Raw genomic sequence first — 10966 nt, 5'->3', positions numbered from 1 at the left:
TAATCAGATATACATTAAGAATGAGTGTGCATAAGTGAATTCTATCAAACATTTAAGGAACAATTGATTCCAATTCTATATAAAATTTTTGGAAAAATAGGTGAAGACAGAACTCTGCCTAACTCTCTCTATGACACCAATATGGTGCTGATACCTAAACCAGAAAGAGTTAAAACAGAGAAAGAAAATTATAGCCCTATCTCTCTGATGAATATAGATGCAAAAATCTTAAATAAAATCTTAGCAAAATGATTACAATAAGTTATCCCTAGGAAAATACATTATGGTCAAATGGGTTTTGTCCCAGGAATGCAGAGTTGGTTCAATATTAGGAAAACTGTTAGTATAATTAATTATATCAAGAACATACCTATAAGAAATCATATGATCATATCAACAGATGCCGAAAAAGCTTTTGACAAAATACAGCACCCATTCCTAATTAAAAACACTAGAGAGCATAGGAATAAATGGATTTTTTCTTAGAATAATAAGCAGTATCTATCTGAAACCATCAACAAGTATTATATTCAATGGGGAGAGGCTAGAGGTATTCCCCATATTCGATATTGTATTAGAAATGTTAGCTTCAACAATAAGAGAAGAAAAAGAAATTGAAGGAATTAAAATAGGGAAGGAGGAGAAAAAACTCTCACTCTTTGCAGATGACATGATGGTATATCTAGAGAATACCAAAAAAGTCAACTAAAAAACTACTTGAAATAATTAGCAACTTTAGCAAAGTAGCAAGATATAAAATAAACCCTCATAAATCCTCAACATTTCTATATATGACTAGCAAGAGACAGCAGAAAGAGCTAGAAAGAGAAATCCCATTCAAAGTAACCTCAGACAAAATAAAATACCTGGGAGTCTACCTGCCAAGGCAGACTCAAAAACTTTCTGAAAACAATTACAAAACTCTTTTCACACAAATAAAATCAGATTTAAATACCTGGGCAAAATATAACCAGAAAAGGATTATGATCATTGTTGGAAGGGTTGTGGGAAATCTGGGACACTATTACATTGTTGGTGGAGCTGTGAATTCATCCAGCCTTTCTGGAGAGAAATTTGTAACTGCGTCCAAAGGGCAACAAAAATGTGCATACCCTCTGATCCAGCAATACCACTACTGGGTCTATACCCTGAAGAGATGATGAAAAAAGGTAAAAACATCACTTGTACAAAAATATTCATAGCAACCCTGTTTGTGATGGCAAAGAATTAGAAATCAAGTAAATGTCCTTCAATTGGGGAATGGCTTAGCAAACTGTGGTATATGTATGTCATGGAACACTATTGTTCTATTAGAAACCAGGAGGGATGGGAATTCAGGGAAGCCTAGAGGGATTTGCATGAACTGATGCTGAGTGAGATGAGCAGAACCAGAAAAACACTGTACACCCTAACAGCAACATGGGGGTGATGATCAACCTTGATGGACTCACTCATTCCATCAGTGCAACAATCAGGGACACTTTGGGGTTCTCTGCAATGGAGAATACCATCTGTATCCAGAGAAACAACTGTGGAGTTTGAACAAAGTAAAAGGATTATTTCCTTTAATTTTGGGGAAAAGCCTGATATCTTATTGTCTGATCTTGCTATCTCTTATACTTTATGTTTCCTCCTGAAGGATATGATTTCTCTCTCATCACATTCAATTTGTATCAGTGCACAACATGGAAACAATGTAAAGACTGACAAATTGCTTTCTGTGGGGGGTGGGGGGAGGGAAGTAAGATTAGAGGAAAAATTGTAAAACTCAAAATAAATAAAATCTTTAATAAATACCTGGGCAAACATCAACTGTCCATGGAAGGCTGAGCTAATATAATAAAAATGACAATTCTACCAAAAAATAAACTACCTGTTGTAGCACCCTACCAATCAAAATTCCAAAAAATTACCTTAATGAGTTAGAAAAAGTTTTAAGTAAATTTATATGGAGAAATAAAAAGTCAAGAATTTCCAGGGATTCAATAAAAAAAGTGCAAAAGAAGGCACCTTAGCCCTACCAGATCTAAAATTATATTATAAAGCATCAGTCCTCAAAACTGTCTGGTATTGGCTAAGAAATAGAGTCATGGATCAGTGGAATAGACTTGGTGCAATTACAGGAAATGGTTATAGTAATCTGCTATTTGATAAACCCAAAGAGTTCAGCTATTGGGATAAAAACTCTCTCTTTGATAAAAACTGTTGGGAAAATTGGAAGTTAGTATGGAAGAAATTTAAATTAGACCAACACCTCACACCCTATACCAAGATAAGATCCAAATGGATACAGGATTTAGTCATGAAAAACAATATTATAAGCAAACTAGAAGATCAAGGAATAGTTTACCTGTCAAATCTATGGAAAGGGAAACAAGATAGAGAACATCATTCAAAACAAACTAGATAATTTTGACTACATTAAATTAAAAAGCTGTTGCATAGACAAAACCACTGTAACCAATATCAAAAGAAATGTATTTAAAAATGTATTTTTGCAACTAGTATTCTGACAAAGGATTCATTTCTAAAATATACAGAGAACTGAGTCAAATTTTCAAAAAAACAAGCCATTTTCAGTTGACCAATAGTCAAAGGGTATGCAGGCAATTTTCAGCTGAGGAAATCAAAGCAACCCATAGTCATATAAAAAAATTGCTCCAAATAATTACTTATTAGAGAAATGCAAATTAAAGCATCTCTGAGATATCACCTCACAGCTCTCAGACTGGCCAATATGACCAGAAAGGACAATGATCAATGTTGGAAGGGATATGGTAAATCTGGGACTCTAATGCATTGTTGGTAGAGCTGTGAACTCATCCAACCTTTCTGGAGAGCAATTTGGGATTATGCTCAAAGGGCAACAAAAATGTGTATACCCTTTGATCCAGCAATACCACTACTGGGTCTATACCCTGAAGAGATAATGAAAAAGGGTGAAAACATCACTTGTACAAAAATATTTATAGCAGTCCTGTTTGTGATGGCAAAAAATTGGAAATTAAGTGAATGTCCTTCATTTGGGGGATGGCTTAACCAACTGTGGTATATGTATGTTATGGATCACTGTTGTCCTATTAGAAACCAGGAGAGATGGGAATTCAGAGAAACCTGGAAGGATTTGCATGAACTGATGCTGAGTGAGTTGAACAGAACCAGAAAAACATTGTACACCCTAACAGCAACATGGGGGGTGATGATCAACCTTGATGGACTTGCTCATCCCTTCAGCGCAACAACTAGGGACAATTTTGGGCTATCTGCAATGGAGAATACCATCTGTATCCAGGGAAAGAATTATGGACTTTGAACAAAGACCAAAGACTATTACCATTAAATTAGGAAAAAAACCCGTTATATTATTATGTAATTTTACTATCTCATACTTTATTTTTCTTCTTTAAGGATATGATTTCTCTGTCATCACTTTCAACTGAGATCAACGTATAACCCCTTCTGGGTGGGGGGGGAAGCAAGAATGGGAGAAAATTTGTAAAACTCAAAATAAATAAAATCTTACTTAAAAAATGAGTGTGCAGAGTCAGATCAGGGTTGGGTTGGGTAAAAATTGAACAAATAACCTCTCCCATAATTTTGACTTTGTACATAAAACTACCCTTTTATAGACATTATCAACTAATATAGGTGTCTCTATCCTCCCCATTACAGTGCATTCAATCTAACATTGACTCTTTTCAGTTGTGTCCATTTATTGTTGGGAGCTCAAGGACCGTTTCTTTATGGTCAAAGAAACTTTACAGGTTTTGCTTTCTTATTTTTATGTTTTATCCCATCTGCCATATTTTACCAGTACAATGTAAGTGGGCAAGCTTTGTGACCCTAGACCATCTCTTCATCCCCTGTTCTTTGAAATATTAGGTCTTTTATGGATGAGCTTCAAGGGCAACTTTCCAAGCTCATTGAAAATCTATTTCCCAGTAGTTATCTCATACTCTCAACCTGATTGGCTCTTATATCCTGAATTCTAAAAATAGATTTTCTGATTTATGTTTCACTATAGCACAGCTCAGTTCCCTCAAATGACTATTTTTCCTTCTCTTTTCAATTAAATTGGCAGATGTCACCTCCTTCATGATGTTTCCACTGATCTTAGTTTAAGATCTTCTCTTTTCTTCAGAAATTTCTGGTCTGCATTTTGTTATTTTTTTCACCTGTATTAGAGCAATTTGTGTATGTGTCTTCCCCTCTGTTACACTGTAAGTTCCCCAAGGGTAGGAACTATTCCAGCCCTTAGCAAAGTGATGCTAGTGTGGGTTTGTGCATCAGGAATGAGCATTAGGGCCTCCATCCATATTCAGTAGGGCAGAAACTGGTATTTAATTCTGCTCTGTACTTCTTTCAGGGCTGGCATATCCTGTTCAGAACAACCTGACCTTGGAATTCCAGGGAACTGTGTGAGAGAGATTGAATAAGTGGATGGTGAGTAGGTTCTGGCTCATCTGTAGCTGTTTGGGTTTCTACTCTTTTCTTTTTTCCTGTAGGTATTTTATAAGAAATTCAGATAGGGAAATCACTAGCATTTATGTATCACTTTAAGATTTTTTTCTTTTCCTTTTTCTTTTTTTTAAGTTTTTGCAAGGCAAATGGGGTTAAGTGGCTTGCCCAAGGCCACACAGCTAGGTAGTTATTAAGTGTCTGAGGTCAGATTTAAACTCAGGTACTCCTGACTCCAGGGCCTGTGCTCTATCCACTGCACCACCTAGCCGCCCCTCACTTTAAGATTTTCAAAGCATTTCACAGGTATTATCTCATTTCATCTTCACAATGGGAGGTCAATTACTGGGAGGTAAATTACTAATATTATTCCAATTTGACAGTTGAGGAAACTGAGGCTGAGAGCAGCCAAATGACTCATTCAGAGTCACATAGAAAATATCTGCTATAGATGTTCTTATCTGACCTATCCATCATTCTATCCCCTGCTGTATATAATCTAGAAAGAGTATATATTGGATAGTTAGCCAGAAGCTCTAGTTATATGTAGGACTTTCCCTGATTTTCTTGTGGTCCATAGTTGGGTCTTGTACTGCTTGAGCAGAATGTACATTCCATTTGGGATCCAAGTGATGATGACGTATTCTTTAGTGTTTGCCCCCAGAGTTGTATAACATCGTTTAAAAACTGAATTTGTCTAGTGTGGGCATCTTCGAGACAGACCAAGACAATAGCCCCTTTTCAATTTTTTTATTACATTGAATTGAATTCTCATTGTTTTTCAAAAAAGTTTGGCTTCTGTCCTTGGAACTCTCCAGTTTCTATTGTTCATTTCTTCCCCACCCATCTCCAGGGTGATCTGTTAGCCAAATATGGGAGCAACTACAATTATATTGAGATTTCTTTTTATTACTAACAAACAAGGGTACACAGAACACAGCTATAATTATTTTAAAGGAGCTTGTTTACTATGTGGTATAATATTAAAGACAGATTCAGAAAGGGTTTGGTTCAGAAACTGAATGAGTCAGCTCTACCCTTAACTCACAGGAGTCTTTGTTTAGTGGTATATGTCACACTAAGTCTCTGCTGGGCTGGAGTAATTCAGATGGGATTTAATAATGCCGACAACACCTCACATTTCTATAGTGTTTCCCATGGAAACTTTGTAAAGTTGGTATTATTACTACTAGTAACATCACTTTTAAAATTTTCAAAGTGCTTTATAAGTTATCTCATTTGATTCTAACAAATAGGTACTACTGTTACTTCTATCTCATTTGATTCTAACAAATAGGTACTACTGTTACTTCTATTTCATAAATAAGAAACTGAGGTAGACAGAAGTTAAATGATTTGCCCAAGATCACACGGCTAGTGTTTGAAGTTAGATTTGAACTCAGGATTACATGATTCTAGGAATCCAACTCATTGACCAAGTTGGTAGAACAAATATCAATCCCATTTTGTAGATGAGCAAACTGAGACTTAAAGAAGTTAAGTAATTAGTCAATCAGAGGGTGTTTTTTTTAGCATCTATTCTGTAACAGGCACTGTGTTATATCAGAATGATAAGAATCATTTAATGTTTATAGAGGATTTTAGAGTCTGTCAAGATCTTTCTTTTAAGTGCATTTAATCCTCAGAATAATTTCATGAGGCAGATACCACAGGTATTAGACACCTACCTAACATCTGTAAATTGAAGACATTGTAGTGTAGTGAGTTTGTGATTTACACATGGTCACATAGTGAGTAAATATGTATGTTAGTTGGGAGCAGATTTTTTTTTTTGCAAGGTGGTCAGTTTTAAGTTGCCCAGGGTCATATAACTAGTAAGTGTCAAGTGTATGAGGTTGGATTTGAACTCAGGTCTTCCTGTCTCCAGGGTTTGTGCTCTATCCATCCAGCCTCCCTCAGAATTTCAAGCTACATTTGACTTGAAACTTTCCAAACTCCAAAGCTTGTCTAGTGCATGGCCCATGTTGCTTTATCAGTGTTTATTTAATGGGTATGTTGCATATACTGAGCACAAAGGATCATTTTTGACTCCTTTGAAATAGTGCTTCCTGTTTTAGGATTATGGGTCAGGGTATCAACACAGCTCACAGCCCATGGTTAACAACAACTTAAGGGAAAACACAGTTACTACCCACTCTCAGGCATCTTCTCTTGAGGGTAGCCACACTCCTAGAAAGTATGACTTCAAAGAGAAAGGCAGACCCTTTTTGGGGACCCAAACCACTGCTGGCTTTAGAATCAGAAGAAGCAGGTTTGAGTCCTGACTCTGTCACTTGCTCCCTGTGGAGCAAGTCCCTTCCTTTCTGTGGCCTAAGTTCCTTTCTCTGGCAATGAATGGCTTAGAGAAGATGATCTCTGAGGTCTCAGTTCTAAAAGTGCTGTGATCCAGTAAACTAAAATCCTACCAGATTCCTTCTTTTTCATTCACAATTGACTTTCATTGTACCATGCCTGTATTGCTTGATCTCTCTAAATATTTTGAGGTTTGCTTTTTTTTCCTGGAGGCAAGGGGGTTAAGTGACTTACCCAGGGTCACACAGCTAGAATCTAAGGCCAGTTTTGAACTCATGAAGATTCCACTGCACTGCTTCCCTCCCCCAGTCACCCACAGTATTACCCCTTAAACCTGAGCTAGCAGCTTTTGCTCTGTGGACTCAAATCTGCAAGAGTAAGTATGAGCTGGGGAAGTAACCTTTGGGTGTCTGTGTGTTTATATTCTCCTAGCTTATTAAGTTCTTTAAAATACTGATTCTGTCACCTTATGTCTTAGGCATATTTCCTAACTTTTTGTCATCTGAAAACTTTATAAGCATACCATATAAGCTTTTACCAGTCACCAACAAAAAAAAGTTAACTAGAATAGAGTCATGGATAGATTACTGGAACCTTTCATTGAAGACTTCCATCAAAGTTTACATGGAACCATTAACAGCTACATTTGAGCCTAATCATTTAAACAATTCTATATGTAACTAACTTTACTATTTCGTGTCCATAAGAGTAGCATAGAAGACTTCATACAATGCTTTGAAAAGGTCTAAGTAAAGTGTATCTGTATCATTCCTTTTATCTAGTGGTCTAGTAGAAGGGAAAAGAAGAGGAAAATAAGTTAATCTTTCCTGAATTGTTTCCTTCCTTCCTTCCTTCCTTCCTTCCTTCCTTCCTTCCTTCCTTCCTTCCTTCCTTCCTTCCTTCCTTCCTTCCTTCCTTCCTTCCTTCCTTCCTTCTTGCCTGCCTTCCTGCCTGCCTTCCTGCCTTTCTTCTTTTCTCTTTCTTTTCATCCTTCATAGTGGCTCTTTGTGATCATAATTTGTTTTTTTCATCAGGAATTTGAGTAAGATACACTGGCTCACAATTGACAGACTAAATATTTTATTCTCTTCTTTTGTAAATGGGAACAACTATTTGTCTTTGAATCCTAAAGTAGCTCCTCCATTCTCCATATTTCCTCAAAGATTACTTCTAGTAATCAAATGCATCAATTTTGACCAGGTCACTTAAACTCATACAAAGAGACAATTAATTCAAAGAGTTTTGCAAACTTAGCTTCATTTAATTGAACTATTATTGTTATTATTATTATCATGAATAGCTAAATACTCTCATTATCTACTAATTTATCTTAGGTACCAACTTCCAAATGATCATTTTTTTGTTCTGAACTTTTCATTGCAGAGATTATTTTCCTAGGAAGAGAAAAAAAGTAGTAATAGAAAAGCTGAGTAATTCTATCTCCTCCTCAATGATAGTTATCAATCAGTCAATTAGTAAATATTTATTAAGCATCTATTATGTGCCAGATAATGTCATAGTGCTGCTCCATACACCTTAAGTGTTGGTTCTATCTCTGTTTCTTTCCTTTGCATGCATGAAATCTTTCATTCTATGTAATTGAAGTAATCTGTTTTGTCCATCAACTAACAAGCATTTATTAAGCACCTTCTAAGTACCTAGTACTTTATTAAACATCAGAGATCCAAGGATAAAAGTAAAATAATCCTAGGCTTTACTTTTATGATTACGTCTTTCCCTTTCTTGATTAAGAACCACCCCCTAGATTTATGGGTAAGGAAAGAATTTAGGACCAAAGAAGATATAGAGAACATTGCAAAATGTAAAATAGATCATTTTGATTATAGAAAATTTTAAATTTGAACAAATAAAACCAGTGCAACCAAAATTATAAAGAAAGCAGAAAACTGGAAAAGGTTTGTGACAAGTATCTCAGATAAAGGCTTCATTTCTTAAATATATAGAAAACTGAATCAAGCAAAACTACAAGCCATTCTTCCATTGATAAATAGTCAAAGGATATGAACAGGAAGTTTTCAGACAAAGAAATCAGTGATCTCTAGTTATATAGAAAAATGCTCTAAATCACTACTGACCAGAGAAATGCAAATTAAAATGACTCTGAGGTACCACTTCACACCTATCAGATTGGTTAATATGACAAAAATGGGAAATGTTAGAGAGGATGTGGGAAAACTAGGGACCCTAATGCACTGTTATTGGAGTTTTGAACTGATTCAACTATTTCGAAAGCAATTTGAAACTATGCCCAAAGGGCTATAAAACTGTGCATACCATTTTAACCAATAATACCATTACTAGGTCCATATTCCAAAGATAGCTGTAGAATAAGATTATGTAGAATATTATTAGCTATAAAAATGACAAGCAGGGTGGTTTCAGAAAAACCTGGGAAGACTAACATGAAATGATGCATAGTGAAGTGAACAGTAGTACCAGGAGAACCTTGTAACAACAATATTAGTCAATGAATTATGAATGACTGAGCTATTTTCAGCAATACAAGACAATCCCCAAGGACTAATTGATGAAGCATACTATTAGCCTCCAGAGAAAGAACTGATATTGTTTGAATACAGAGTGAAAGCACACTATTTTTCACTTTCTTTCATATTCTTTTGTTTTGTTTTGTTTTAGGTTTTTGCAAGGCAAATGGGGTTAAGTGGCTTGCCCAAGGCCACACGGCAAGGTAATTATTAAGTGTTTGAGACCGGATTTGAGCCCAGGTACTCCTGACTCCAGGGCCAGTGCTTTATCCACTGTGCCACCTAGCCGCCCCTCTTTCATATTTTTTTAACTCAGGTCTTCTTGTACAAAATGATTAATGGAAATGTTTTAAATAATTATACATGTAAAACCTGTATCTGATTGTTTATCATCTTTAGGGAGATGTTTATTTAATGGGTATGTTGCATATACCAAGCGCAAAGGATCATTTTTGACTCCTCTGAAATAGTTTTTAAAAATTGGAAAATAAAAAGAAATCTTCTCCTAACCAGAAGTTAGAAAAATACCTCTTTCTCTTCTCCAAATTTTATATGAGGTAATCTTTTATATTTAGGTCATTTATCTATTTAGAGTTTATTATGGCATCAAGTACAAAATGTGGGGTTAGACCTAATTTATACCAAACTGCTTTCCAGTTTTCCCAGTTGTACTTGTTGAATTGGAATTCCTTCCCCAAGGAGTTTGCTTCCTTGGGTTTATCATACAGTGGAATATTGTGATTACTTCCAATTCCTGCTCTCCCCCTGCCCCCCGCCCTATTCCATTGCATCACATTTCCAGTTTCAAACAAGTAGGAAATATTTTGATGATTCCTGTTTCAGAATATAGGTAAAATCTGGTCCTGCAATCCCAATTTCATTACAGTTGAGTTCCATTTTTTCCCTGAATAACCCAGAAGTCTTGTTCCTTTAAATGAAATTTGTTATTATTTTTGCCTAATTCTATAAACAACCTTTTGGTAGCACTAAATCATATCATTCATGTAGTATCATAATTTGTATTAACTTGGTATAGCCCAAGAATGAATGTTGAATGTCTTTCTAAATTGTTTAGATCTTAATCTGTAGTATAAAGTGTTTTGTAGTTGCATTTATAGAAGTTTAACATGTGATTTGGTAGGTTAACACCCAAATATTTCAAGCATGTTGTAATTATTTTGAATGGAATTTCTCCATCTTTTCCCCATGGATTTTCTTAGTAATTATACAGAAAAGCTATTTATGAAGGTTTTTTTTTAAATTTTCCATAATATAGTTTCCTTCATCTCATTTCAATAAGATATTTGATACATTTAATAGTATTAATATTAATATAATCCACATTTTGGAGATACAAGAATTAAGGCCCACAGTCTCACTTGACACCACATAGTTAAAAAAGTGGATAGTCCACAATTTAAACCCAATTCTCATAACTTTAGGTTTATCTCTCTTTTTTATTCTACTTACAACCATTTATGCCAGTAATGCTAGACTAAATGCCAAATGAGAGAAACAACATGGAATAGCAAGAAAGCTCTGGATTTGGAATTAAAGGATTGACATCTCCCTGAGATAGTAAGAACTCATTCTCTATATAGTACCTGTAATTTAAAAAATATATGAATAATATTTAATTTTTTCCCAATTACATGGGAATCATATATGTTTTAAATTTTGAGTTCCAA

The sequence above is a fragment of the Macrotis lagotis genome, chromosome 1 (assembly GCF_037893015.1).
Source record: "Macrotis lagotis isolate mMagLag1 chromosome 1, bilby.v1.9.chrom.fasta, whole genome shotgun sequence".
NCBI classification, from domain to species: Eukaryota; Metazoa; Chordata; class Mammalia; order Peramelemorphia; family Peramelidae; genus Macrotis; species Macrotis lagotis.
Note: the sequence above shows the minus strand (reverse complement) of the source record.